Here is a 7,953-nt window from a genome sequence, read left to right as displayed (position 1 = left end):
CAAAAGTCCTTTAACCAAGCCTACTTTTAGCAGAGTAGTTAAATCCTTTAACCAAGTCACTTTTAATAGGGTGTAAAGTCTTTAATAGGACATGCCTTCAATAGGGTAGACCATTGGAAGTGGTCAAACATTGTAACCATGAATAGTTGCACATTGCTATAGTGATATTTTGTGGGTGTCATGCCCACCCCAGTTTTACCTACTCATTTTGGAGGGTTTCTGGGTTACCAAATTTGTGTGTTATGTATTTTCATACATGTCTTTTAACTTTATGCTTATTAGATGAATTGGATGCATGTGAATGTTTTTAGTTAAAATGTTTTGAAAAGGTCAAAGTTAAGTTACTTCTGATTCACACCCCGCCCCCGCCCCCCTGCCAAAGTTGATAGAATTTTTTTCAACTGTGAATAATGATATATTATATAATCAAAGTAACAAAGGAATTTCATATTCATGACAGTCAGTTTTCAAAGTACAATATAGTACAGTTACAAGTTGAAGAAGAAAAGTATCTTAAACTAAACACCACTATATGAAAATTATGCATTTTATCCTGCAAGAACTTCAACACTAGAACAACTACTTTTGAAGTTTACTAAAAATGAATAGGGCATAACATTTATATAGATTTGAGATAAAGAAATTTCATTAAAATATAGCATATGCCCTATTGTGTGTGTTGACAATGGATGTCCATTTGCTTTGCTCTGTAAGATGACCTATAGCATTTAACTATGAGTAAATCTAAAATAAAATGTTTCCAAAACTATGCATTCTACTTGGAATTTTCTAATAACAATAGTTATAAAAAAGATCTCTTTTTCACCGTTCTATTAACTTTTGCATAAATATCCTTAGTATTTTATCATTCTTCACTTTCCAAGTTGGATCAGATAGATTGTTAAAGATGTGACTCCATGTAACATGAGTGTTGTTCGCAACCTCCATAATTTCAATACACATTAAAATACCAAGCATTCTTTGCATTAAGATGAGGCAAGATAATCAACATGTATTCTTTCCTTATTAATGATATTTTGTTAAATTTATGTGTGACCATAGGTGTGCACATAATTAATATAAGATGTTATAGATGCCAATGTGGACTCTAAGGCATACAAAATCAAAAAGTAACAATCATATATGCTTAGGCAATTCGTGATAACTAATAATTTCATAAAAAAAATGTGGTGAGAAATATTACTAATGCCACAAAAAAAGACCTATTTTTAACAACTAAAAGACTATAAGCCAAACAACAAAAAATGAATACACAAAGGAAGTGCATCACAGGCAACATAAACTAATGCAAAACAAAACTTTAACCTTGTTATCAATGTCCAATCATAGTAGGTATTCAAAGTGTTCCTATAGTATACTCTATGACTAATAATGCATATGAATGTGAAAATTATTTCTAGATGACAGTCAAATTTCTTTAAAATATCTTATAGTCTAGGTTGAATTTGCTCAGATGGAACAAGCTAAACTTTCAAAATGTGCTCAAACAAAAGATAATTGTGCATGAAATCTATTACAATTTCAGCAACCTACATGGAAGCACACCATCATCACATGGAAAGAAGCCAAACATACATGAGAATATACTATTAATAACATAATCTTATGTATGTCTTAAGTAAGATAAATTCACTTGCCTCAATAGACTCGAACTCAAAGAAACCATAGTGTCTTGAATTCCCAATCTAATATACATACATATATGGAAATTATTATAGTTTCTCATTGTTGTGATTGATAAGATCAAAAAAAAGTAGCATAATAGTCAATGCAATATAATACAGAACTCCTGCTAAAACTACTACCATATAAAATGTTGGCTTCATATAAAAACCACAACTAGAATGTAATAATTTATTTGCCACTCGAGTAGCTACACTCATGGCTGCAACCCGCCTTGGCTGTGTACATCCAATTTGCAAAAACAACATTTTTTGTAAATGCAACTTGGAAAGTTAAGCAATATTTGAAATACTCTAATGAATTTTAAATTATCTATTAAAATAATAGCTTCAGTCAGATAAAGAATGGATGATAAAATTAATACAATTATTCATAGATTATATGCATGTATATAAATCAATATACATTATGTATATTGATGCACATATATACATATTAAATACCAAATCATTATATTGATTACAATAATTGCTTATCATCCATGATAATCTGATTATGATTTTCATGTATAAATCTAAATCATTGATCTCTTTTAATCAATTTCTATTGCCTCTTATGTGTATCAATACCCAATCAATATATGAGAAAATGTTACAAATAACATATAAAACTCGAGTTTGATTATATATGTACACATTACCGATGATAATCTATATTAGTTTCATATATATTGCTGCCAATTTAAATTAGTATTGTTATGATAACCAACAATTGTTATTTGTAGAGAGACATGTCTATGAACAGACATGTCTCCACCCAAGTGGAGACATGTCTATTCATTGGCAGGTTCTTAATGTGCACACACATGCATGCACACATGTGTGCACACACACACGCATGCACGCGCATGCACACACACACACACAACATTTTTTTTAATACTCATTTCAATATTGTGAAGTATAATATTGATCTTATTTTGATTATAATTTGCAAGAGAAATAATAAATTAGTAAGATTATTACTCAAGAAAATTTAAAAGAGATACATATTCAAATCTACAATAAATCTAGTCAACATTAACATTATCATTACACTCTTCATACCAAAGCATTACATAAGATTGAGAAGATGAGAAGAAGCCATTGCAGGTGGGAAGAGTATACAAGGAATAGGTCCCTTCCCTCTTCATTCACTGCACGCTTTGTAGTCTTTAGAAGTTTCTCTGCATGTTGTGGTTTTGTTGCTGATCTCCATTCACTCTTCTTGTTCAAGTGAAAAATGGATGTTAATGTGAATTTCAATATTGAAAAAAGAACATAACATAGTATGATTCTTTTATTCCTTATTACACCTACTCTAACGTCAATGCACATGGGCATAGGTAGTCATTGTTATCTTTGTGGAAGTGGGCACATATGCCTAAAACTATGGAAACCATGAAAAAATAATGCTCAGAATTTGAGGGACATAAATGAATAGGAAAAATAATGCACAATTTTACCTTCAAATTCAGCTTTAGCACTCTGGAGATTTACCCAAGCTTCAATTCTTGCTTCTTCTCCCTGGTACCTAGATTTGGAGTTAAACTGTTTAAATAATTGCTCAAGATTTTTAATGTCCATAAGTCATTCATGGAAAAGAAAATCTATTTTATCCAAGTCATAATTAAATCAAACTCAATATTAGACTTTGTATTCTAACTCAAAACTATATGATTGAAGCTTTATAGTTTTTAATCATAATATTTGCTGCTATTGTTCTTGAAATTTTAGTAAATTGAATTGCTAATAAATGTAATTTTCTATTGTTATAGAAGATTTACAAAGTTACTACAAACTTCTATTAGTCTACAAGTTTCTACATTCATTTCTATAAATTTTGTTAAACTTGTAATTTGTTAGAACACAGGATTCATCTGATTTGAAATAAGATCCAATCATTGGTATTTTGTGGGGTGCAATCAAATTGAAATATTTGAACATCCCTAATTGGGGATTTGGTATTAGAGCCATGATCTTGCCATCTTTTATAGAACTTTTACTAGCCAATAGTGAGAATTTAGATGGAGAAACTATGGATAGTTTGGTTGAATTGATGAAGCAATTGGACAAGCTAATAGAAATTAGAATAACTTGCAAGATAATATAGAGGAATAGGAAAGAGTCGAGAGAGAAGGACCTTAGGTCAAAAACTCAAAATCTTGTTATAGGGGAGATCAAGAAACATAGGTTCTTTGAAGAATAATGAAAGTTTAAAACAACAATCACTAATACCATGTTAAGATTTCGAAGAAAATTTCTTCAAATCTATGTTACAAGGACTTTCTATAATGTTTTGGGACACTTATATGGGTAATTATTATTGCAAATCATTTCCTCATATTTATGAAGTGAAGATCATAAATATAATATAGATTTTAAATAGTTTAGAAAAATATTGAAGCTTGAAGCTTAAAAGAGCAATCAACAAATTGGAAGGTAAACCACAACTTCATATGACTAGTATCATTCTTGAATAATTTCCATAATTAGTATCATTTTTCCTTCTTTAGTTCATTTATTCTAATAATTATGGAATATACAGTGTGATTTGAAGCTTTGATGAAAAATAAGAACATAATCAATCTCAAAAAATACAATATATAATTTTTCATATGAACATTACTAGCTTAGTATTTTTCTTTAGCCAAAAGTATTGATTGTGGGTGTTTTGTAAAGTTTATATAATTATTTTTCATATGGATTTTACAAGTTTTGGTGTTTTGTAAGCCAAAAGAATTTAGGGCTAAATCCTCATCTTTGTGAGTATTGATTTGTGGCTGTTGTGTTAATGGTAGGGATAGAGACTTACAAGATGGATACATCCCAACAAAAGATGACTATAATAGGGGAGGTTATAGCCAGTGTTGCAACAATTGGTGTAGTAGGCCATGAACTCTCTGCTATAGTACTTTCTAGTGCTGGCCCAACAACACCATGAAGAAACTCTGCCAATTTATCCAACTTGAATTTTATTGTAAGGCTCACCAATGCAACTAAAGGTAATGGAAGGTTTGCATGTGCATTTCCACCTATTGAAATGACCAACACAAAAAATAAAATAAAATAATCAAGACATTGTTTAGAGACTTATAAGAATTTTCTCTGAAAATGCAAATTCATTGAAATTTCAAACAGTGGGCTGACTCATTTGTAAAAAAGGATTGACATACCTGTTAGACTTAGGAGATGCACACCAGTAGTAGCTAAGACCTCTTTTATTTCAGCCTCAATATTGTGAAGATTTTCTACAAGACTTTGGACCCTTCGCATTCCTAGGTGCATTACCCTCATCCATAACAATTTTCTGATCAACATCTTTCTTTGCTCTAGCTTTAGCCTTTGCTAATGTAGACATGACAACAACAGGAAATTTTATAGCTGAATTTGTTGTTGGAGGTGTTGTGGGATGAGGATATTCAAATAGTGAGGGATTAGCTTTTGATAAAAGTTCAAACTTTGGGACCTTCAAGTCATAGTTGAGCCCAATGAAAGCAGTAGGAGAAAAAGAGAGACTCAAGAAATATATGAGGGGATACCAATACCAAAATTGGCTAAATACTGCCATACCAACAAAAATGGTAATTCTATCATGCTTTGTCCTAGAAAGCAACTTGATGGTCACATTCCGACCACCTACATCTAAAATACTTGACGCCAAAATTGCACCCATCTTGCTCATTGTATCTGCATGCTTGTCAAGAATTATCTTCTCAAGTTGGCACCTGATATTTTATAAATGAAAAATAATCAAGTTAATTAAAAGGAATCCTTGAATCACAATGCCAAAAAGAATGTATGGCTAGAAGAGATCCTTATTGCAACAAAAGGTCCCAATAGAAACCAAGTTGAAATCCTACATTTTTAAAAATGTTCTTGAGATGGAGAATCTTCATTTGGTGTTCACATTTTTCCAATTCCAAAAAATCAAATAACTTCAAAAAGTAAATTTACAACATCACACCTTAAGCTACCAATGCGAGGTTCACATTCCTCATTTGTTTGCATAAGAACTATAGCCATGGCTATAAGAACACCTTGTCAAACAAAGTCTACAACATCTGATGTTGACAGCTCCAGTAGAGAAATAGCCTATGTTAAAGTTGTGTCTGCACAAGAGATACCTATGGCCAAAGCCGCTCCATATCTGACATGCAAATTGTATGATTCAGATAATAGAGATACTATTCTTGGAGTCTTTAAAAATTGCTTTTAAATTTTATGCTATTGTAAAGAATCATGACAATCTCAGATTTTTTTAAAAATATTCACTTCTAGCGAACTACCTTTGGCCAAATTTAAGTTATAGTAAAAGCATATAGGTGTACAATGATACCAAAGATACAAATCTGCTCAAGCTCAGAGTATAGAACAAATCCAAGTGCCATCATCATAGTTCTTCTCACATCATCACTGACATTTGAGACAACAAAGTGTAGCAAATGATGAATGGCTTTGTTATTTGTTATGCCTCTATATGCCAAAGTCAAACCATACATTCCACCATAACACAAAATTGGATCATGATCCCTGGTCATTTTCTCTATAAGTGTATCAACTTTTTCTTCCCTTCCATAGATAGTTAGTGCCTTTCCAAGGGCTAGGCCTCTGTTCATGTTCAAAAATTAAAATTATATTCCTAGAATCTAAAATGATTTTTTTTGAATAAATCCTCTAATATTTTGTTTGCAATTAATGCCAATTTAATAAAGATTAAGAACCAATTGTACCTTATAGTCTTCTCATGTTGAGTATCATGTGCATATGCAAGCATTTCAATTGCCTTTTCACTTGAAGTACCAACCATAAGCAATCCCATACTGATACTTGCAGCCTCTCCAACAACTACACTATTTGAATAAAGAACATTCTTTTTATCATTATAAATCTCTTCATCAGTAGTTCCCAAAGTAGCCAATCCCAGACCCAAACATGCACCATGCTGAATTACCTTAAAAAAAAACCACATATCTAGTATAAGTAGCTTGAAAGTATTATGTCTTAAGTTGCGTAGTTGTTTAAATCACTTAGAAAGTTGGACATGTTTTGGAACTAGTTAAAACTTGAGAAGACTCACTTCAACACTAGTTCTACATAGGCTCTCACCAAGAAATTGCTTGATTCCTTCAACATGGTTGACATGAATAAGCCCTAATGCATATAGAGCCCCACCCTTAGAATATGGGCTTCCACCACCAGTTGAACCATTCTGAGGAAGATATGGAGCCATCAAAGATCTACCTTGTTAAAGCTGACCCCAGTGAATGACCCCCAAACCAGCAATAGAGCTGAACTTTGCCCAATTTGTTGCCCTGCTAAGCCATTCCTGGAAACAAAAGTTAAAAATTTAGTTGCATACATTCAAAAAAATCTTACGAGTTAGCCAAATTAACAAGAAAAAGAAAGACACATCACCAGATTTTCTCTCAAAAATATGTATACAGTGGTTCTAGTGTGCATGAGTGCATTGGCATATATAGTGGCACTATGACATACACCATTTCAAATTTCAAAAATTGCATTATTATCTTTAGAATGAGGAGATGTGACTTGCAACATCCATTCATTCCTTTGATTGTATAATTTGAGCTATTTGGTAAGTGATAATTAAGTGATTATTGAATAGATGACTGATGTTGTAATGTTGGTTTGCTAATGATGATTGAATGAATGCTAGTTTAAAGAAAAATTTGCTTGTTGACTATTTTCTTTATTCAATAATTTATTTTTGTGGATTCACATAATCAAGAGTGATGATTGATAAAAAATCCTTGGATGTTTGGAAATTTTTCTCCTTTATTGGTGAAAGGGTCACCTCATCTCATAAGAATTGAGTCACCACCCTCTATTGCTGCCATTGAGAACAATAAATTATTTTCCAAATGTATCTCCCTTGGATGTCCTCAAGTGTAACCATTAAAATGACTTGACTGTCTATGAGCATACGATAACTATAATTCTAATTCATTTGATATCTCTAATCTTTTAAATGAAAAAAATGCCCATCATAAAGAACATGTTATTTGACTAATGTCTATCTTTTTTTGACTTCTTTCAAAAATATTCCCTAGTCCAACCAAGGTTTTCATGAGATCTAAAATTTCATTTGGAACACTTGCAACATGTCTAAATTGATGGTAAGAATGGGTTCAAACCTAAATGCATATTTTCTTCACAAATAGGGCTACTAGAAGAGCCCCAATTAGGCCTACTTCTGAATTTGTAGGGCTTATAACTCCTTCCCCTCAAAGATTCAACTCACATGCTC

At 31.8% G+C, this 7,953-nt stretch overlaps 1 pseudogene; it reads right to left on the bottom strand.

The window, feature by feature from the left end:
* Nucleotides 1–4,914: 4,914 nt before the first annotated feature.
* LOC149529208 (26S proteasome non-ATPase regulatory subunit 1 homolog A-like) lies at nucleotides 4,915–7,252 on the bottom strand (annotated as a pseudogene).
* Nucleotides 7,253–7,953: the final 701 nt, after the last annotated feature.

Source organism: Cupressus sempervirens, chromosome 11 (genome assembly GCF_028749045.1).
Source record: "Cupressus sempervirens isolate cs-2001-9-10 chromosome 11, ASM2874904v1, whole genome shotgun sequence".
NCBI classification, from domain to species: domain Eukaryota; kingdom Viridiplantae; phylum Streptophyta; class Pinopsida; order Cupressales; family Cupressaceae; genus Cupressus; species Cupressus sempervirens.
This window is presented reverse-complemented; position numbering and strand designations above follow the sequence as displayed.